This window comes from Eurosta solidaginis, chromosome X (genome assembly GCF_040869045.1).
Source record: "Eurosta solidaginis isolate ZX-2024a chromosome X, ASM4086904v1, whole genome shotgun sequence".
NCBI lineage: Eukaryota > Metazoa > Arthropoda > Insecta > Diptera > Tephritidae > Eurosta > Eurosta solidaginis.
This window is the reverse complement of record NC_090324.1, coordinates 184,591,323-184,615,265: the sequence shown is the minus strand read 5'-3', so window position 1 is coordinate 184,615,265 and position 23,943 is coordinate 184,591,323. Positions and strand designations below refer to the sequence as shown.

The 23,943-nt window shown below is 38.0% G+C and overlaps 1 pseudogene; it reads right to left on the bottom strand.

The window, feature by feature from the left end:
* LOC137235315 (probable arginine--tRNA ligase, cytoplasmic) overlaps positions 1 to 23,943 on the bottom strand; it is a 517,389-nt pseudogene that overhangs the window by 482,781 nt on the left and 10,665 nt on the right.

Below are 23,943 nucleotides of genomic sequence, written 5' to 3'. Positions count from 1 at the left end.
CACATTATTTGCCTTTAAGTTTTTTGAGTGCTTGTGGAGAATAATGCCAAGGCTCCACTGGCCAAACCAATTGGAAATAATTTACCAAAGGAGTTGAATTTTTTAGCAGGATAACTTTCTTATCGTCACCAACTTGACGATTAACTCCTCTTGTCACAGCATCTCCACGACGCAACGAAATCTTGTTTTATCGGGAACTTACTATTGCGGTCAGCCATTGCCATTAGATACGTGCCAGCCCCAGTTAATAACACAAAGGAAAATGCGATGGATAGAAGGTCCATATTGTGTACACACCAAAAACATGTGTGTAAGAATTCGCCAGCTCCGTAGCTTTTTCTCCACCACGTGCGCATTAATATAGGAGCGCATACGATCATCAAATGAGCCCTTTATTTTGTCCATAATGTACACGCGCATGGAAGAGATCACAGACATTAAAAATGTTATGTACTTGGAAATAGTCTGTGCTAGTTCGAAAACACAAGCGAGCACCGTAAAGTGTAAACCTTTTTGAAAATCAGATACACACGACTCCTCTTAAACATTATCAACCTAAATCCTAATGGTGTGTTCTTTTCTGGAAATCATGTCGTTCTGTTGGTCCTCTCAATGTCTTATGGTATTTTGCAAAAAAAGAAAAATAATATATTTCGCTTTAAATAAGCAGATCGGTACCATTGCCTACAATGTAAGCCTTTGTGCAGAGCGATACTCGATATAACATTCACTCCATAACTAGCACCAGCAACTTCAGCTTTGGCTACAATTGGGGATAGTGCAACAATTTTAACAAGTTCATTAGCTATGTATACCTCTCGGAGATTTTTGGTTATACCAGATAATTTAAATTTTTGTTAGTGACAGCACTATTGCACTGATAATCACCAAATTTAGTTGCAGAAGCATTAATGGGTGATATTACGTTTACTGTGCCGGCAAGTTGCGAAAATGCCAACGCAATAGCATTTGTAAGTAAATCCACCAAATGTGCAGTTATGGAAACCATTGCAGCAATAGCAGTGGGCAACTAGCTGGTACGCAGAACTTGACGCTGCTTGCAGCAGTTTGCTCAGCAGCAATAACCTTATTTAAAATAGCCAATCGATGTTTCAGCTTCATACTCTAAGTCTGCAATTTCATACATTCCTCATTATCTTCAAATTATGGTCCCTCGCCACGTTTGTTTTTCAACTTGGCAAAAATACGCTCCAATTTCTAAATATTGGGATGAGACCTGAAACGAAAGAAAGGAGATAAAAATAGGAAAATCCATTAATCTAGGCATCAATTGGCAACACAAAGGTGTGACAACTAACGGCGCGCCCGACGCCACAGTTGGAGCACCCCTTTGTGATGCGGGTACATCAATAACAAAAAACCAATAAACCCGTTGTCCTTGGTCCGTTCCATGCCAATCTCCACCAGGCACCTGAAAAGAAAAGAAAATTAATTAATTAATTAAAAGAATATATTAAAGTATCACGTATTAAAATTTACTTACCATTTTTTTCTTCTCAATGATCGCTACCACCGTACTCAACCACGCCTAAAATGAGAAGAATGAAGCAACGGCGTAATGAATCATTCGATCCGTTTACAGTTTGCTTCAATTCATAGAAATTTACATTTGTGTCTAGGAATGTTCGTTTTTTTTTGTCTTTGCTGCTGGTATGCTTATGCCAGTGCGCGGACTTTAAAGGGGAGAACTTTGGTAGACGAATATTTAATATTTATTACTATCATTTATTGTAAAACAACCAAAGCACATTTCACGGAAATACTTTTAAAAACATGTAAACAAAACAAAAACTATATATATGAATTGGTATATACATAGCTTATACCTATATAATACTCATGTATGGTGAGCGCGAAATACTGACGAAAATTTACCGAAACGTCTAATTACAACAACAATTTTCCAAGGTACCAAAAACACTACAACAAAAATAACCGATTTCAGCATATTATCATTTGCTTAAAACATTTTTATTTTTTCGTTCAAAATTATTCACAAGAAAAAAAAAAACAAGTAAGGACGGGACCGTCTTCGGCTGTGCCGAAGACTTCATACCTTTCATGAATGGGGCTGAACAATAATCTTATCCCGTTCGTAAACTCAAAATAATCGGATGTATAAGATAAAAAATATATAGTGAACAGATGTACATACCCAAACGATTTTTAAGATAAATATAAAATAAAGAAGTAAGGAAGGCTAAGTTCGGGTGTAACCGAGCATTACATACTCAGTTGAGAGCTATGGAGACAAAATAAGGGAAAATCACCATGTAGGAAAATGAACCTAGGGTAACCCTGGAATGTGTTTGTATGACATGTGTATCAATGGAAGGTATTAAAGAGTATTTTAAGAGGGAGTGGGCCATAGTTCTATAGGTGGACGCCATTTAGGGATATCGCCATAAAGGTGGACCAGGGGTGATTCGAGAATTTGTTTGTACGATATGGGTATCAAATGAAAGGTGTTAATGAGTATTTGGAAGTGGGCCTTAATTCTATAGGTGGACGCCTTTTCGGGATATCGTGATAAAGGTGGACCAGGGTTGACTCTAGAATGCGTTTGTACAATATGTGTATCCAACGAAAGGTGATACTGATTACTTTAAAAGGGAGTGGGCCTTAGTTCTATAGGTGGACGCCATTTAGGGATATCGCCATAAGGTTGGTCCAGGGGTGACTCAATAATGTATTTGTACGATATGGGTATCAAATTAAAGGTATTAGTGAGGGTTTTAAAAGGGAGTGGTGGTAATTGTATATGTGAAGGCGTTTTCGAGATATCGACCAAAATGTGGACCAGGGTGACCTAAAAAATTATCTGTAATGTACCGCTAATTTATTTATATATATAATACCACGAACAGTATTCCTGCCAAGATTCCAAGGGCTTTTGATTTCGCTCTGCAGAACTTTTTCATTTTCTTCTACTTAATATGGTAGGTGTCACATCCATTTTACAAAGTTTTTTCTAAAGTTATATTTTGCGTCAATAAACCAATACAATTACCATTTTTCTTCCATTTTTTCGTATTTGGTATAGAATTATGTCATTTATTTCATTTTTCGTAATTTTCGATACCGAAAAATTGGGCGTCGGATGTCGGCCATTTTTTATACCAATACAGAGTGAGTTCATATAAGTACGTGAACTGAATTTAGTAAAGATATATCGATTTGTGCTCAAGTTATCGTGTTAACGGCCGAGCGGAAGGACAGACGGTGGACTGTGTATAAAAACTGGGCGTGGCTTCAACCGATTTCGCCCTTTTTCACAGAAAACAGTTATCGTCGTAGAATCTAAGCCCCTACCAAATTTCACAAGGATTGGTAAATTTTTGTTCGACTTATAGCATTAAAAGTATCCTACACAAATGAAATGAAAAAGGGCGGAGCCACGTCCAGTTTGAGTTTTCTTTTATTTTTGTATTTTGTTGCACCATATCGTTACTGGAGTTGAATGTTGACATAATTTACTTATATACTGTAAAGATTTAACTTTTCTTTTAAAATTTGACTTAAAAAAATTTTTTTTTAAGTGGGCGTGGTCGTTCTCCGATTTTGCTAATTTTTATTAAGCATACATATAGTGTAGGAGTAACGTTCCACTCAAATTTCATCATGATATCTTCAACGACTGCCGAATTACAGCTTGCGAAACTTCTAAATTACCTTATTTTAAAAGTGGGCGGTGCCTCGTCCATTGTCCAAAATTTGACTAATTTTCTATTCTGCGTCATAAGTTCAACTCAGCTACCAAGTTTCATCGCTTTATCCGTCTTTGGTAATGAATTATCGCACTTTTTCGATTTCTCGAAATTTTCGATATCGAAAAAGTGGGCGTGGTTATAGTCCGATATCGTTCATTTTAAATAGCGATCTAAGATGAGTGCCCAGGAACCTACATACCAAATTTTATCACGATACCTCAAAATGTACTCAAGTCATCGTGTTAACGGACGGACCGACATGGCTCAATCAAATTTTTTTTCGATACTGATGATTTTGATATATGGAAGTCTATATCTATCTCGATTCCTATATACCTGTACAACCAACCGTTATCCAATCAAAGTTAATATACTCTGTGAGCTCTGCTCAACTGAGTATAAAAATAGGTAGGTACTTTGTGTGAGGATGCAAAGTTTAAGGTTTTTACTGAAATTGCAAAAAAAAATATATATACTATATATACAACGGATCTCTATGATTTATTCACACAACAATATATACTATATACGTAAGCAATTGTTGAAATTTGAAGCTTATAGCTGTTAAAATGGGGTAGAAATTGCGAAAAGTTTCTTTGAACATATATATCTAAACGATTTATAAGATAAATATAAAATAAAAAATAGGTAGGTACTTTGTATAAGGATGCAAAGCTTTTTTTGTGGTCTGCATGTAAAAAATATGACTACGAATCACGTATTTCAACAATATATGACGTAAACGTAACTATTTGATGAAATTTGATGAATTTTGAAGCTTCTAGCCGTAAAAAAGGGGCAAAAATGACAGTTTATATAGGGCATATAATATATATACCACCGATCTCTATGATTTTTTCAGACAAAAATATATGCTATATACGTAAGCATTTGGTAAAATTTGAAGTTTCTAGCTGTTAAAATGGGGCAGAAATTGCGCACAGTTTCTTATCTGAACAATCGGTTGGATGAGATATATACTATGTATACCACCGATCTCTCTGATTTTTTCAGACATCAATACATGCTATACACGTAGGCACTTGGTGAAATTTGAAGCTTCTAGCTGTTAAAATGGGGCTGAAATTGCAAAAAAAAATATATATATACTATACATATGTACTATATATACCATCATAAATATATCACCGTTCCCTATGATTTTTTCACACAACAATATATACTATATACGTAAGCAATCGGTGAAATTTGAAGCTTATAGCTGTTAAAATGGGGTAGAAATGGCGAAAAGTTTCTTATCTGAACAATCGGTTGTATGATATATATACTATATATACAACCGATCTCTATGATTTTTTCAGACAACAATATATATGCGAAAATATATATATATACTATATATACCACCATATATGTACTATATATAACACCGATCTTTATAATTTTTTCAGACAACAATATATGCTATATACGTAAGCATTCGTTGAAATTTGAAGCCTCTAGCTCTTAAAATAGGGCAGTAATTACGAAAAGGTTTCTTATCTGAACGATCGGTTGTGGGGATATATGCTATATATACGACCGATCTCATAATTTTTTTCAGACAACAATATGTGCAAATTACGAAAGTATATGGTGAAGTTTGAAACTTCAATCTGATAAATTGAGGAAGATATGACAAAAATCGTCTTTCACTGAAAAATCGGTTGTATGGAGGATATATGCTATAGTGGTCCGATCCGGCCGGTTCCGACAAATGTCTAATCGGACACCTAAATACACCTGCTCACCAAATTGTATCAATATATCTCAAAAATTGAGGGACTAGTTTGCATACAAACAGACAGACGGACAGACGGACATGGCTAAATCAACTCAGCTCTTCATCCTGATTATTTCGGTATACTTAATGGTGGGTCTATCTATTTTCCTTTAAGGACTTGCAATTTTGGGATTCGTGAGAAAATTGATATGCCATTTCATTTTCATGAAAGGTGTAAAAAAACTGATGAAAATAGCGCAGAGAAAAACTATATTTGCGTGCTCATTTGCTATATTTATTTCATAAACAAATTTATTCTTTTTTGAATTTGTACAAAAATTTTTCAAAATTGGTTGGTTTGGTTAGTGTCATCTCTTAATATTATTTGGGTGTGTCCGGCAAATCAATACATTTACCTAATGATCGCAGTATTTGGAATTAGCAGCAAATTAAAATGGGTCAAAAGGTTGGTAGATCTATCTATAAAATGGTAAAGTCCGTGCACTGGCTCTTTGTATACTTATACCAGCGGGTATAACGGGTGCCGAAAAACCCGTTTACGACAAATCGATATCGGAGCCAAATACCCTTCGGGAATCGTGCCATTTGGGAAAGGCCACCAAATAAACAGGACTCCAAGCAAAAAATAAAAAATAAAAATAATAGTAGAGTCAGAGTTAATTTTATAAATTTTTTTTCTCCTCCTCCAAGATGAACCTCTGTTTATTATTTCTTATTTCGCATAAATTTATACGAACATCCTTTTGCGGCGGGCAGGAAAGTTGTTGGTTTTTAGCATCAACCGTAGCTAGTTAAAACGATACCAGGTGACACAAAAATAATCAAAATAGGGCACTAAAGACCCAGGCACATTACATGCGTTTGAAAGAGACCATGCACATAACGTGCGCGAGATATGAATATTTTTCTTAGGCAGCTACAGATGTTTTCACCCTACTCACGCGCTAAATTTCAAAAGTCCCGATAATAGAATTAGGGCTCAGTCGCCACGGAACGCGTGTCACAGTCATAATACGTAAACGAGTTTCCTCTTGTTTTCTTCCACATTCTCTGAATAGAATGACTCGCTACGCATCGTTACGTAAAAGAACCGAACGCCAGGCCACTCGCTACCCCAAGTTGTGCCCTGTATGTGACGCTCGACATCCGATTCGCTCGTGCACCGTCTATAGGGCGAAGACCCCTCTGCAACGGTTGCGCGAGATTATCCGCCTTAACTACTGCCAGAACTGTTTATCGATGGTGCATCGGGCGAAAAATTGTACCATCGAGGGTAGGTGCCGACGATGTGGTAGCAACCATCATACCACACTGCACCTTTCGAGCCAGAGCAGCCTAAGAGTTGGAACCAGCTGGTCTTAGAAGAGGAGGAAGAAGGCTATGAAAGGATGCCCACGACGCAACAGGTGGACGACGGGACGATGGATGAGTCGCTGCCTCTCCACGCGCCCGAGTCGGCCTTTCAAGAAGAACCACAAGCAGCATCCAGGAGTGGAGCGGTCTCCCATATAGCCTGTTCCGACACTAGGGGATCGGACCCATGGCCGTTCCGACACTTACTGGCGCACGAAAGACGAAAGGAAAGTGGAGCGGAATCATGGCCTTTCCGCCCACGACGCCAACGAACACGCCGAGAGAAGCGCGAGCGTAGACTGGCCCCTCGGCCGCGCCAGCTGCGCGCTATCCTATATTTTAGAGAAGAAAACCGAGACGGTAGACTGGCCACTCGGCTGCGCCAGATACCGCAACACAGTTCCTTTAGGAACGGGATCATTCCAGCCCACGCTACAGCCGCCCCAACCCTTCGGCCAATGGCTACCCTGGCGCCAACTGCGGTCGTGAAGGTGGAAGCCGGGGCCGGTTGCACCTCATTTGTGCACTCCTTGATGCATCTTCCCCCCGAAAAACGATCGACCGCAGGCCGGCGCGAGAATTAGCACTGCCGGCGAAACCGGCTGCTTCATTAGATTCAGGGGCAAGCATGGACAGAGCAAGACGGTGACGACTCACGCATTCTGCGTCCATGATTTCAGACGCGCCAGGCCCGCTTATCACGTCGACCCCAGCGTCGCGGCTCCTTACGAGCATATTCGTCAGCCGGATCCCCAATTTTAGGCGGCGAAGTTTATGCCGAAATTATTACACCGGGTACGCTACCACCATCCTTTGGCTCGCTCCTAGCCCAAAGCATTATCTTTGGATGGGTGCATTCGGGGACCCACCCGATCTAACATGATCTTAAAGGTTTATTTTAGTTTTAAGTTTATATATGTGAATAACATTTTTTTCCATCACAATAAATGGATTTCTTTATTAACTGGCAATAAATATATGATGCGCGTTCTTTTACTTTACTGTTCCTTTATCTCGTCCTAGCTACGCGAAGGCAAAGAGGATGTTGTCGAGCCATCCGGCGCGCAGCGCATAGAACCTAGTCTTAAGACAAATCGTGGTCGGGGACGCTCAGCGTAGTCTGAGCTGTTACGTATAGCAAAAGGGCCGGAATGTTTAGGCTCGAAGCCTAAATTCCTATTAATACCCGCCACCCTAGTATCACTACGTTGCCGACCACTAGTTCGCTCACATGCATATACATATATGTGTATATGCAGGTTATGTTGTCCGTACACATATACATACATGCCCGCGCAGCTGTGTGGGGAAGCTTCCCCTTAAAACTAGAGACTTTTCCCGCGGTTCAACGGTTGTCCTCGACAAGGCAACCGTCTACTTTTCAGCGATTGTCGAGCGAACCACAGCTGAAGCCGTCCCGAGGAGGCCCGCCATATTTCAATACAAAAGGTAATTTATTTGTTCTATGCAATTTCTTTCACTTCAAATAAATCATTATTTATAACGAGAAATATCTCGTCTTCCCTTTTATTTTATTACATATTATCCAAACCATAATTGTGGTGCCTCCACTCCCTTGCCGAGTTGCGACGCACCACAATTGTTCTTCTAGTTGAGTTTCCATCTTGGTTGTTATACGGTTCTCCTGGGATCCTAGTTGAGATGCCATATATGTCTTGTGTTCTTCCAGTTGAGTTTCCATCTTGGATGTTACTGTCGGTGTTTGTGCAGATATTGCAGCCAATATCATGTTCAAGAATGTGCTGGTAACTGTCTGCGGTGTTTTGTTTTTTCTTCCATTTTTGTTGTCGTCTCGTCGCTATCTGGATGAAAGACATACTCTTCAACATTGATTCCTTCTGATTCCATAGCTTCCCATAATCGCGATTGTAATTCGGATTTGTTGCCAGTACTATTCAAGCCGCGAGCTTCCAACTCCTTTTTGAGCTGCTGGATCTTTAATTCACTAAACTTCGACATGTCCTGGTTGTATCCAAAATCTTCGGTATTTATTCAACAATTCCTCTTCTGGCACCAATTGAACGAGTTTTGGGAAATTCCGCTTTATTGAAACCTGCTAACGTTCAAACCGCTAAACTGTTAAATAAATAGCCCCAATATTCTGTATTGCAAAATGGTCTTTATAAGACTACTTTGGTAGTAGTACAATTATACTTCACTTCGCAATTAATAGCGTGTTTAAATCAAACTGATTAGTTATTACTCAGCTCACTTAATAGCAATACGAAATGGAGAAATCTTAAATATACGAAAGGGGTGTAACAACAAGTGCACGAACGAACTAACGCACAGGAATTCATTTATAATATATAGATTACAACTGGGAAACAATAATTTTTATACCATCAAAAGCTATAAATGAACACTTAGACCGATTGATTGAATGAAGGAAAACAAGTTATCGAAACAAAATTTTTTTGAGTATTAGCTAGAATACAACTGAGGTTGCTTAAAAAAAATGTTTGCCGTAAAAGATCCCTGAATTAGATCAAAAATAATAAAGAACAAGTAAGGAAGGCTAAGTTCGGATGTAACCGAACATTACATACTCAGCTGAGAGCTTTGGAGACAAAATAAGGGAAAATCACCATGTAGGAAAATTAACCTAGGGTAACCCTGGAATGTGTTTGTATAACATGGATATCAAATGGAAGGTATTAAAGAGCATTTTAAAAGGGAGTGGGCCATAGTTCTATAGGCGGACGCCTTTTCGAGAAATCGCTATAAAGGTGGACCAGGGGTAACTCTACAATGTGTTTGTACGGTATGGGTATCAAATGAAAGGCGGTAATGAGTATTTTAAAATGGAGTGGGCTATAGAACGGTGCGCTCCTTTTCGAGATATCGCCATAAAGGTAGACCACGGTGACTCTAGAATGTGTTTGTACGATACGGATATCAAATAGAATGTGTTAATGAGGATTTTAAAAAGGAGTGGGCCTTATTTCTATAGGTGGTCGCCTTTCCGAAATATCGGCATATGGGTGGACCAGGGGTGACCCTGTAATGTGTTTGTACGATATGGGTATCAAATTAAAGGTATAATGAGGGTTTTAAAAGGGAGTGGCCCTTAGTTGTATATGTGAAGGCGTTTTCGAGATATCGAACAAAATTTGGTCCAGGTTGACCCAGAACATCATCTGTCGGGTACAGCTAATTTATTTATATATGTAATACCACGAACAGTATTCCTGCCATGATTCCAAGGGTTTATGATTTCGCCCTGCAGAACTTTTTCATTTTCTTCTACTTAATATGGTAGGTGTCACACCCATTTTACAAAGTTTTTTCTAACGTTATATTTTGCGTCAAAAATCCGATACAATCACCACGTTTTGTCCCTTTTTTCGTATTTTGTAAAGAAATACGGCATTTTTTTCATTTTTCGAAATTTTCGATATCGAAAAAGTGGGCGTGGTCATAGTCGGTTTTCGCCCATTTTTAATACCGAGATAAAGTGGGTTCAGATAAGTACGTGAAGTAAGTTTAGTAAAGATATATCGATTTTTGCTCAAGTTTTCGTGTTAACGACCGAGCGGAAGGACAGACGGCCGACTGTGTATAAAAACTGGGCGTGGCTTCAACCGACTCGCCCATTTGAACAAAAAACAGTTATCGTTATAGAAGCTATGCCCTCACCAAATTTTACAGAGAACGGTACATTTTTGTTCGACTTATGGCATTAAAGGTATTCTAGACAAATTAAATGAAAAAGGGAAGAGCCACGCCCATTTTGAAATTTTCTTTTATTTTTGTATTTCTTTGCACCATGTTGAATGTTGACATAATTTACTATATACTGTAAAGAAATTCAATTTTTTGCTAAAATTTAACTTTTAAATTATTTGTTTTTTTATCCGATTTTGCTAACTTTTATTCAGAACACATCTGGTAACAGGAGGAACTTTCCTGCCACAATTCATCATGATATCTCCAACGACTGCCAAATTACAGCTTGCAAATCTTTTAAATTATCTTCTTTTAAAAGTGGGCGGTGCCACGCTCATTGTCCAAAATTTTACTAGTTTTATATTCTGCGCCATAAGGCCAACCCACCTACCAAGTTTCGTCGCTTTATCCGTCTTTGGTAATGAATTATCGCACTTTTTAGGTTTTTCGAAATTTTTGATATCGAAAAAGTGGGCGTGGTTATAGTCCGATTTCGTTCTTTTTAAATAGCGATCTGTGATGAGTGCCCAGGAACTTACATACCAAATTTCATTAAGATAACTCAAATTTTACTCAAGTTATCGTGTTTACGGACAGACGGACGGACGGACGGGCGGACGGACGGACACGGCTAAATGATTTCCTTTTTTCCCCAGATCATTTGAACGTACTAACACGCACACAATTTTATTTTTATATATATCGCTTACAACTGGAAAACAATTATCTCTTACCATACCTTATTTCTTACCGACGTAGGCGAAATGTGCACATACGAAAGGGGTGTAACAACAAGAATCAAAACAGCAAAGTAGCAAGAATAATAACAGCCAAATTAGTTCTATTAGCTAAAATATTTATAAATTGAGGATTTTAAAATTTTGTTTGCTTTGAATAAAGGAAAGAAAAAAATATTGAAGTCGGTCACACCGTTTATGAGTACATATTAGCTAAATATTTTACTACCTTTATATTAAGTCCCTTTCATGTTTGTCCCTTCATTTCCATACGAATTTTTGACCCATGGAAAATTCTTTGTCGGCAACTTCCCGTTGAGATAGACAATTGATACTTAGAACATAGTTCAGATCTGGGAGACGTGAAAAAAAAATCCGCTAGCTGGCGCACGGATCGAGATATACAGAAAATTAATTTTAAAATGGAAATATTGCGATCGACTTTTAACTAACTTATCGGTAATCCAGAGACTTGAAACTTAGCACATAGCTTGCGAGTCGATGGCACTACAATTCGTGGAACACGAAATGCCGCCAGGTGGCAGACGAATCGAGATAAACGAAAATCCCTGAAAAAACGCAGGGAATCTTACGATCGATTTTTAAGTAACTTGCCGGTGAGCTAGATACTTGAATTTTGGGCCGTGGGTCAGAATTCGGTGACAATGCAATATTTGATTACAAAAATTTCGCTAGGTGGCACATGGATCGAGATATTAAGAAAATTCATTTTGATTTGGAAATCTTTCAATCCATTTTTAACTAACTTCCCGGTGACCTAGAGACTTAAAATTTGCACACAGTTCTGGACCCGGTGACAGTACAATCTATAGAAAACAAAATTCCGCTAGGTGGCGCGCTAAGTGAGATAACTACAAATCCTTGAAAAACGAGGGCAATCTTGCAATCGATTTTTGAGTAACTTCTCGGTGAGCTGGAGATATGAAACTTGAGCCGTAAATCACAACCCGCTGCAAATGCAACATTTGATCAAAAATATTCCGCTAGGTGGCACATGGATCGAGATATTAGGCAAATTAATTTTAATTTGGGTATCTTTCCAATCCATGTTTAACTAACTTCCCGGTTACTTAGAGACTTGTTACTTAGCACATAATTTGAGACACAGTGACAATACAATTTATAGAAAACAAAGTTCCGCTAGGTGGCGTGCTAATTGAGATAACTACAAATCTCTGAAAAACGAAGGGAATGTTGCAATCGATTTTTGAGTAACTTGCCGGTGAGTTAGAGAGTTGAAACTTGGGCCGTGGGCCAGAACCCGGTGACAATGCAACATTTCATCAAAAAAAAAAAAAAATCGCTAGGTGGCACGCGGATCGAGATAGTAAGAAAACAAATTTTAATTTGGTAATTTTTTAATCCATTTTTAACTAACTTCCCGGTTACCTAGAGACTTGAGACTTGGCACTTAGTTATAGGCCTGGTGACAATACAACTTGTAGGAAACAAAGTTCCGCTAGGTGGCGCGGTAATCAGGATAACTGCAAATCCTTTAAAAACGGGCGAATCTTGCGATCGCATTTCGAGTAACTTCCCGATGAGCTAGAGACATGAAACTTGTGCCGTAAGTCATAACCCGGTGACAATGCAATATTTTGTCAAAAAACTCCGATTGGTGGCGCATGGATCGAGATATTGTGAAAACTAGTTTTAAATTGGGAATCTTGCAATCGATTTTTAACTAACTTCCTGGATATCTAGAGACTTGAAACCTGAAATATACTTTAAAACTCGGTGACAGTGCAATATTTGATCAAAAAATTTGAGCTACGTAACTATTTAGAAGATTAAGCCATACCTTCATGGCTAGCCTCCTGAGTGTTACAGGCTTTGTAGAATTCCACCTCGTTGAAGGCCCAACTCAATGCACGTCCTTGCATAATTTAGGCGTAGGTGACTTTCACCACGAATCTTTTAGACTTTCAGGCGTATGTGAATTTCACCACGATTTTCAGCTGTGCAAATTAAGTAGCTGACAAACGAGATGGAATTCTCTTGTTTCTGTTGTTTCGCCAGTGTTGTCAGCGGAAATTCCACTAATCCTCTTAAACCTTGCTATTTTGGACAAATAAATAAAGATACGAATTTTCATTTAGGAATTACTTAAATTACTAACCAAATTTGCAATTGCCTTTTTGTTGGCAGTATTAAAAATTTAAAATAAAAAAATGATAAAAAAATTTTGGGATTTAAAATTATAAAGGTAGAGCGCGTGTTTAAATTTTAAATAATCAATTAGTTAATCCCATGTACATGGTTTGCCTTAAATTGAAAAATTGCGCTCCACCTTTAAATCCCAAAATTCTTTTACAAGAGCTATTGTTAAAGTTTTTAAGGCAAAATTCAACAAGACTATGTCTGTATTAAAGGAAAAATTGCCTTCTATTTTTTGGTCCATTTATATACAGGTAGTCCTTAAATTTTTTTTATCATCTTTTTTATTTTTTGATTTGTCGTTGGGAGTCAGAAGTAAATAAAACACATGCCCATCTTATATATATATCATACAAACTCTATCATCATTTATGATCCCCAAAAGCTCTTGACAGTTGAATTCATGATGTATTACAAATGCTACCAAGTTATTATTAACTAAAATATGTCAGGGGATATCATAGCCTCGCGGCACTCGGCCTTTAACCAGATCCAATAATTGTAACATTCCTTTAATCTTAGTGGTCTGATTTTTAGGGAAAAACATCACCACTAAGCTAAAATTTTGTGTAACTATATTTATAAATCCATTGTTTTAGCAAAGTTTTTACATAAATAAGGTGTGATGAATGACAAAAACATTTCTCGAAAATCTTCAGTAGCGCTGCAAAGGCGAAAATCCTTGTTGGATATGACGGGAATACAAACAGTATTGGTGTATATGAAAATAAAAAGATGATAAAATAATTTTAAGGACTACCTTTATATAAATGGACCAAAAAATAGAAGGCAAGTTTTCCTTTAATACAGACATAGTCTTGTTGAATTTTGACTAAAAAAATTTAACAATAGCTCTGGTAAAATAATTTTGGGATTTAAAACTATAAATGTTTAGCGCAATCTTTCAGTTTAAGGCAAACCATGTACTTGGGATTAACTAATTGATTATTTAAAATTTAAACACGCGCTCTACCTTTGTAATTTTAAATCCCAAAATTCTTTTACAAGAGCTATTGTTAAAGTTTTTTAGTCAAAATTCAACCAGACTATGTCTGTATTAAAGGAAAAATTGCCTTCTATCTTTTGGTCCATTTATATAAAGGCAGTCCTTAAAATGTTTTTATCATCTTCTTATTTATTTCAATTGTGGTCTTTAAAAAAAAATTTTGCCGTATATCATCAATGAATCACATCAAAAAAGACAGAGAAAAAATTTCTAAAATCGTTATAAACGTTTTTCGGCTATAAACGTACTAACACACGCAAATTCATTTTTAAACGGTTTTATTTAGCTTGACTTGACAGGCCGGCCTGCTGGCTGGCCGACACGAATTTTGTAATTGAAAATTAAGTAAAATCCCGATAAGCTACAAGCTTGATACTTGGAATATGGTTCAGAACCCGATGACAATGCAATAATAAGAAAAAAAAACTGCGATAGGTGGCGCATGGATCGAAATATTTCAAAAAATCGTATTTGTGGCCCGATTTGGTTCAAATTTGGAAGAAGTGACATCAAAATATTTTGGAGGGTAAAGCATACGTGGCGCAGAGTCGAGTACATGAATAGAAAGCGGCCTGTGAAAATCGCCGCTAGGTGGCGCAAGGATTGAGATATTCAAAAAAATCATATTTGTGGTCCGATTTGGTCCATATTTGGAACACATAACATAGAGAGAAAATCCGGACCCGGGACTAAACAACTTACGGTCCCCCTATAAAAATCCATTAATACATTTGATTAATTTGAATTAATGACGTTTCATTCATTAATCATTATTGGTGGATTACATAAAAAATGTTTGCCACATCAACTAAATGATTTTTGGACTAAGAGCTGAAAATAAAATTAACACAGAATATTTACTATTTATACTGTTTTATTGTAACGTAAAAATAAAATTTTCTTTTAACAGCAACATATTGTTTCAAATAAGCTTTTCTAGTTATTTGGTAACATTTTAGTACATTTATAATAATGATGATTATAAATTTTAATTATTCAATATAAGAGGTTCGGATATCAATGAGTGGCTTTTCTTGCTTTTTTCGCAAAATTTTTTATAATAATATCAAAATTTAACTGTCTTGCCAAAACGAGTTCAACACAAAGCGTGGCATGTGCTGAAACTCGCTCTTGAGATGAACACGATCTATGAAAGTGGTTGATTCTTGGAAGGATGCTGAAAGAACCATCTGCACTAGCTACAGTGACAGGTACAAAAGATACGTAAAACAACACAAATTTTGGGGAAAATTGTATACACATTTCGATCATAGATGGCATTTAGCAATTCCAATGGTGACAGACCTTTATCAAATGTGTTTCAAGTGAATTATTTCGCATTCTAAGCTTTGAGAAACGTCCGACTTGTATTTTTCGGCAAATTTTGCTGCGCTCGCCCGAACCGTAGTTTCATCAATGTCTTCAAACTGCCACAAAATGGAAAACATCTCGTTCAAATTTCTCATAGCTGCAAATCGTTCAGTAATGCCAGTGATTACCGAATCAACGATCACCAAGATTGTATTGTTTTAAAATCAGACCCTGGATCATCCGTAATCATCTCATTTAAATTACCTTCATAACGTCTTTTTTATACTCAGTTGTACAGGTATAAAGGAATCGAGATAGATATAGACTTCCATATATCAAAATCATCAGGATCGAAAAAAATTTGATTGAGCCATGTCCGTCCGTCCGTCCGTTAACACGATAACTTGAGTAAATTTTGAGGTATCTTGATGAAATTTGGTATGTAGGTTCCTGAGCAGTCATCGCAGATCGCTATTTAAAATGAACGATATAGGACTATAACCACGCCCACTTTTTCGATATCGAAAATTTCGAAAAACCGAAAAAGTGCGATAATTCATTACCAAAGACAGATAAAGCGATGAAACTTGGTAGGTGAGTTGAACTTATGACACAGAATGGAAAATTAGTAAAATGTTTGACAATAGGCGTGGCACCGCCCACTTTTAAAAGAAGGTAATTTAAAAGTTTTACAAGCATTAATTTGGCAGTCGTTGAAGATATCATGATGAAATTTGACAGGAACGTTTCTCCTATTACTATATGTACGCTTAAAAAAAATTTGCAAAATCGGAGAAGGACCACGCCCACTTAAAAAAAAAAATTATTTTAAAGTAAAACTTTAACAAAAAATTTAATATCTTTACAGTATATAAGTAAATTTTGTCAACATTCAACTCCAGCAATGATATGGTGCAACAAAATACAAAAATAAAAGAAAATTTCAAAATGGGCGTGGCTCCGCCCTTTTTCATTTAATTTGTCTAGGATGCTTTTAATGCCATAAGTCGAACAAAAATTTACCAATACTTTTGAAATTTAGTAGGAGCATAGATTTTATGACGCTAACTGTTTTCTGTGAAAATGGGCGAAATCGGTTGAAGCCACGCCCAGTTTTTATACACAGTCGTCCGTCTGTTCTTCCGCACGGTCCTTAACACGATAACTTGAGCAAAAATCGACATATCTTTACTGAACTTAGTTCACGTACTTATCTGAACTCACTTTATCTTGGTATAAAAAATGAACGAAATCCAACTATGACCACGCCCACTTTTTCGATATCGAAAATTACGAAAAATGAAAAAAATGCCATAATTCTATACCAAATACGAAAAAAGGGATGAAACATGGTAATTTGATTGGTTTATTGACGCGAAATATAACTTTAGAAAAAACTTTGTAAAATGGTTGTGACACCTACCACATTAAGTAGAAGAAAATGAAAAAGTTCTGCAGTGCGAAATAAAAAACCATCGAAATCTTGGCAGGTATTACATATATAAATAAATTAGCGGTATCAAACAGATGATGTTCTGGGTCACCCTGGTCCACATTTTGGTCGATATCTGGAAAACGCCTTCACATATACAACTACCACCACTCCCTTTTAAAACTCTCATTAATACCTTTAATTTGATACCAATATCGTACAAACACATTCTAGAGTCACCCCTGGTCCACCTTTATGACAATATCTCGAAAAGGCGTCCACCTATAGAACTAAGCCCCACGCCCTTTTAAAATACTCATTAACACCTTTCATTTGATACCCATATCGTACAAACAAAGTCTAAGTTGCGATACCTCGAAAAGGCGTCTACCTATAGAGCTAAGGCCCACTCCCTTTTAAAATACTCATTAACACCTTTCTTTTGATACCCATATTTTACAAACGTATTCTAGAGTCACCCCTGGTCCACCTTTATGGCGATATCTCGAAAAGGCGACCACCTATACAACTACCACCACTCCCTTTAAAAACCCTCATTAATACCTTTAATTTTATACCCATATCGTACAAACACATTCTAGAGTCACCCCTGGTCCACCTTTATGGCGATATTTCGAAACGGCTTCCACCTATAGAACTAAGGCCCACTCCCTCTTAAAATACCCATTAACACCTTTCGTTTGATACCCATATTGTACAAACGCATTCTAGAGTCACCCCTGGTCCATTTTTATGGCGATATCTCTGAAAAGGCGACCACCTATACAACTACCACCACTCCCTTTTAGAACCCTCATTAATACCTTTAATTTGATACCCATATCGTACAAACAAATTCTAGGGAGCAAGATACATTCGAACTTGTTGATGTACTTGAGAATGCCGGTAACATCTCCGTATGCTTGCGCAGTCAAATTTGGATTTTGTCTGAAAGACTATGAAGAGAGCTGGGTACATTTTTTTTGAGGATGTCCCATCGTTGTGGAGTGCTGCTGAAAATAGTAAAACATTTCTCTACAACTCCCAAGAAAGTAATTGCCGCCGCACAACATTCTGCAGCATCAACACCAAATAAATTGTGGGTTGCACAAGGCGAGTAAGTATTCGAGTTTTTGTCGAGAATGTGACGAAGTGCTCCGTTGTAAGCTTCTTTCACATTAGCGCCGTTATCGTGCCCTTGTGCAAGAGCATCTTTTAATGAGATTTCATGTTTACCTAGAGTATGGCAAATTAGATCAGCGATTTCCGACCAGTTTTTTGGTTACGATCCACGAAAGCCAAAAACCGTTCTTGAATTGTAAAATTTGTTGCTTTCGAATTGAATGGAGTTAGCGCAAAATAAGCGTAGTCAACGTGGCTAGCATCAGACATAGCATCAACGATAATAGCAAAATAATTGGCTTTCTTGCCTTGATCTAAAAAATTTCTATAAACTCGTTCTGAATGTCTGGGGAAAGATAGTGAACTTATAGACATTTATGCTGCTGTTGTGAAATCCTAACTTTCTCCAAATGGTTTCTAAGTATCGGATCATAATGGCTTATGAGATCTTAGATGCCCAAAAAACTTCCATTGTTTCTTTCACCAAGATATACATATACTTTCGCCTTTAAAAGCTAGGCCTCTTTCACCCAAAAATAAAATAATGTCCAAAATTCTATATAAAATTTCTTTCCACTATTGAGTTTCGAGATTAGCTGTTCATTGATAAGTGTGTCAATTGTAGCCTCCTTTTTAATTAGATTTTTAAAGATCGCCATTGAATATAACATTTAATGTGATCTTGAGTATTTTCGTGTGATGGCAGTTTATCGTATAGCTTTTTCCATACCTAGAATTTCGAATACCCGCGAGGACAACAAATTTTAGGTCGATTTAAAGTATTGGTGCTTAACAGACGACATGGTAGGCATTAAAAAGCATTGCTACTGGCACTACACACTAACCAGTCACGCTTCACTTTCTCTCCATTTGGAAAGATTTTTTTAACAACAAGGTAGGTAATGCCTTGTCATGACAACCACGTGGAAAAATAACAGGACACTTTTGATGACCTGGACGAATTATTTCGTTGACTTCTCCAGATCGCAAAAACTCATTATTCACCGTACCGATATCGAAGTCGTTTAAATAATCTGGACTTTGACACAGAGTTGGTGGTACTGTTGGAAGACTTTTTGAAGATGAACCTTCATTAGTGTCGCCACGAAAACTTTACAATTTCGATTTCATGTAAACATACATTTTTGTGTCTTGTTTTTATTTACTCCTCAGGTCCAGGCAAAAAATCATTATCAATATTCCTTGCTTTTGAAATTCGGCTTAAAATTTGCACATGGAACAACTAAAGACTCTCCTGAATTAAAAGAAATGCCTTAGTACCTCTAAATGGCGGGCCCCCTGAGAAACACATTTTTGTTTGATGTTTTTATTGTCTCCTCAGGCCCAGGCAAAAAAAAACATTATCAATATACGTTGCTTTTGAAATTCGGCTTAAAATTTTCACATGAAACAGCTAAAGACTCTCCTGAATTAAAAAAAATGCCTTAGTACCTCTAAATGGCTGGCCCCCTGAGAAACACATTTTTGTTTGATGTTTTAATTGTCTCTTCAGGTCCAGGCAAAAATCATTATCAATATTCGTTGCTTTTGAAATTCGGCTTAAAATTTGCACATGGAACAAATAAAGACTCTCCTGAATTAAAAAAAATGCCTTAGTACCTCTAACTGGGGCCCCCTGAGAAACACATTTTTGTTTGATGTTTTAATTGTCTCCTCAGGTCCAGGCAAAAAATCATTATCAATATTCGTTGCTTTTGAAATTCGGCTTAAAATTTGCACATGGGACAACTAAAGACTCTCCTGAATTAAAAAAAAATGCCTTAGTACCTCTAAATGGCGGGCCCCCTGAGAAACACATTTTTGTTTGATGTTTTTATTGTCTCCTCAGGCCCAGGCAAAAAATCATTATCAATATTCGTTGCTTTTGAAATTCGGCTTAAAATTTGCACATGGAGCAACTAAAGACTCTCCTGAAATAAAAAAAAATGCCTTAGTACCTACCTCTAAATGGCGGGCCCCCTGAGAAACATATTTTTATTTGATGTTTTTATTGTCTCCTCAGGCCCAGGCAAAAAATTATTATCAATATTCGTTGCTTTTGAAATTCGGCTCAAAATTTGCACATGGAACAACTAAAGACTCTCCTGAACTAAAAAAATGTGTAAGTACCTCTAAATCGCGGGCCCCCTGAGAAACCCCAGGCCCGGGGGAATCCCCCATCCTCCCCCCCCCCCTCTCGTGGGGCCTGCACATAATACATACATATATATAAAGCGACCTATGATGTCCGATTTGGGTCATGTTTGGAACAAATATTACATACAGTCCGGTAGCCCCATACCTCCAAGCTGCATTCGCACAACGAGCGGAGAATGGGCCACTTCTAGTACGAAAATTCTCGAAATCCGGATCAGCACTCACTTTCCGGGCTGCAGATCTCAACCATACATCTTAAACACGCAATCTAACCCAGGGCCATTTCAACCCCCGGACCACATTGTAAGCGAAAAAGGAGTTATCTGGGCAATCAAGTCCTTTAAACCCTTCAAATCTCCGGGAACGGATGGAAAATTTCCCGCTGAATTGCAAGTTGCAAGCGATCTTATAAGACCGCTGCTAGCTAAAATCTACAAGGCTTGCCTCAACCTGGTCTATATCCCCACGGAATGGACCAAGGCAAAGGTAGTCTTCATACCCAAAGGAGGCAGGATATCGGGCAACAGTCCAAAGGATTTCAGACCAATAAGTCTAACCTCCTTCCTCCTAAAAGTTCTAGAACGATTGCTAGACGCCTACATTAGACGATCGGCAAATAAGGCACTAATCTCCAACAACCAACATGCCTACTCTAAGGGCAAATCCGTAGAGACAGCTCTACATGCTATCACTACTAAGATAGAGAAGGGTCTTTCCTTTAAAGAATTTACGCTGGGTATCTTTCTCGACATAGAAGGAGCCTTCAACAACGTTCTCCCAGCAGCGGTCACAAAATCTCTACGTTGTTTAGGGGTGGAAGAGCCTCTTTTGAAATTCGTCGAGCTCCTTCTAAACAAGAGAATCATTATCTCTGAGCTGGGCAGCTCATCGTTAATAAGGTATACCAACATAGGAACCCCCCAGGGGGGCGTTCTTTCCCCTCTACTATGGAACCTGACGGTGAACGCTCTGTTATCTATACTACAGCCCACCGGATGCCAAGTCATTGCATATGCCGACGACATAGCCTTGACAGTTTACGGCAAACACCTTCCGGTGCTTGGCGAACTCCTGCAAAATGCTCTTAATCTAACAAACACATGGTCTACGGAATGCGGACTCAGCATCAGCAGTGAAAAAACTGAGATGGTGCTTTTTACCCGCAAACGCAGTATACCGGAATTTACCCTCCCGTCCCTAAACGGGAAGGAAATCAAACTCTCTACCGAGGTTAAATATCTCGGAGTTATTCTAGACAGGAAGCTTGACTGGAAGCGAAATATGGAGGAATGATCCAGGAAAGCCACAATGTTTCTCTACGCTTGTAAGTCGGCAATCGGAAAAAGGTGGGGTCTCCAGCCACGCATAGTCCATTTGATCTATACGGCAGTGGTGAGACCCATACTCTTCTACGCCGTCACCGTATGGTGGACGGCACTCGATATCGAATCTAACAAGAGTAAAGTAACGAGAGTGCAGAGGATGGCGGCAATGCTCACCAGCGGCGCCCTTCCCTCCACTCCCACCAAAGCTCTTGAAACCATATTATTCCTTCTCCCAACTGATCTAAATCCCTCCAATGCAGTAACACCCCGTCACTAGTGGCATTGAAGTGCAGAGAAACCCTCAACAAACTAGCTGAAAATTGCAACCTAAGCATAATATGGGTTCCTGGCCACTGTGACATCTCAGGAAACTGCGCTGCGGATGAGCTAGCTAGAGAAGGCACCAACTTGCAAACAACAACCTCAGCTGGTTAGGCCAGCCCTCCTCTAAACACTTGCAAATACCACCTGCGATCTCTTTTCACAGATCAGGCAAACGCCAGATGGGCGAGTGAACCTACATGTAGTATATCCAAGCAAATTTGGCCTAAGCTGGATGAAAAGAGTTCGCGATCGGTGATATTGTTAAACCGTATCTCTATAAGCCCACTAGTGGGCCTTCTTTCAGGTCACTGTCTCATGGGTGCTCACGGTGCCTATATGGGCCTGCAGACAAATGACTTCTGCCGCAGCTGTAGGGACGAGCAGGAGATAGAAAGCGTTGAGCACTATCTGTGCCACTGTCCCGCACTATCAAAAACCAGGTACCAATGCCTCCACAGACACTCTTTTGGGTGCCTTGCGGAGCTTGAATCTATAAACCCAAACGATATCTTGCGTTTCATTAGGCAAACGCGCTGGTTTAGCCTCACTGGGGTCTAAACTCTCCTCTTCTTCGAAAGTAGAGTAATAGGAAATAGGGGCCCCCCGCGTGGTAGCACAACGGGCCACAACGGCTTATGTGAGTCTCCGCTCGGACAGCGGAGGCAGCCACTCTAACCTAACATAACCTACAGTCCGGTAGAAGTGATATCAAAATATTTTGGAGTTGGAGGAGGGACAAGCATACGTGGCGCAGAGTCGAGTAAAGTCTTTGGAAGGATTATGTATTGAGGACTTAGATTGTAACATTGTAATTGTCAAGATAGAGTCCTTGTAATAATGAGTCACTAAATGAACTAAATAGAATGAGAAATAATAGGCAATTAAATAAAGATTAAAAACTTGAAAATAAAATAATAAATAAAACTTTTTAATTATGTATATTTTAAGCTAGGCCTACCCAAAACAAGTTTACCGCATGTAGCTGGTATCGATTTTTCCACTCTATTAACTTTCCACAATTTTTTAATATTAAAATGTTTAAATGTTTTAGTGAAAATTATGTTTTTCGTTTAATTCCATTTTTTGTCACGCTCCTGAAGATGCCAAGGAAAATTGGCGAAACGTTGAGCTGAAAAGTGGAATAATCTTTGTTTTATTTGCCTAGCTTAAAATACACATAAATATTATTGAAACAGATCGGAAGAAAATTATATAAAAATTGTTTAGTTAAACGGTTTTATTGAAAACAATACTTACATAAATTAATAATAATACTAAAAGATTGAAAATAATTAGGTAGGTCCTAGGTACTAGTCAGACAATTAAATAAAAGGGTTGGACGCGTCAAATTTCTATTGATAGTCATATATATATGTTTTTTTTTTTAGTCATATATAGAAGACCAACTGAGCCTTAATAAGATTATGCTACGCCCCACATTTTTTGAAATTTCACGCGCTCAACACTTTTATTTAATTGTCTGATCAACGCCCTAGATTGATGAGGAGTGTGAACTTGTGTAAACTTGCAAAGAAATATTGTTTACACGAAACGGGTGTAACAGCAGGTATAACAAGTAAGGAAGGCTAAGTTCGGGTGTAACCGAACATTACATACTCAGTTGAGAGCTATGGAGACAAAATAAGGGAAAATCACCATGTAGGAAAATGAACCTAGGGTAACCCTGGAATTTGTTTGTATGACATGTGTATAAAATGGAAGGTATTAAAGAGTATTTAAGAAGGAGTGGGCCATAGTTCTATAGGTGGACGCCATTTAGGGATATCGCCATAAAGGTGGACCAGGGGTGACTCGAGAATTTGTTTGTACGAT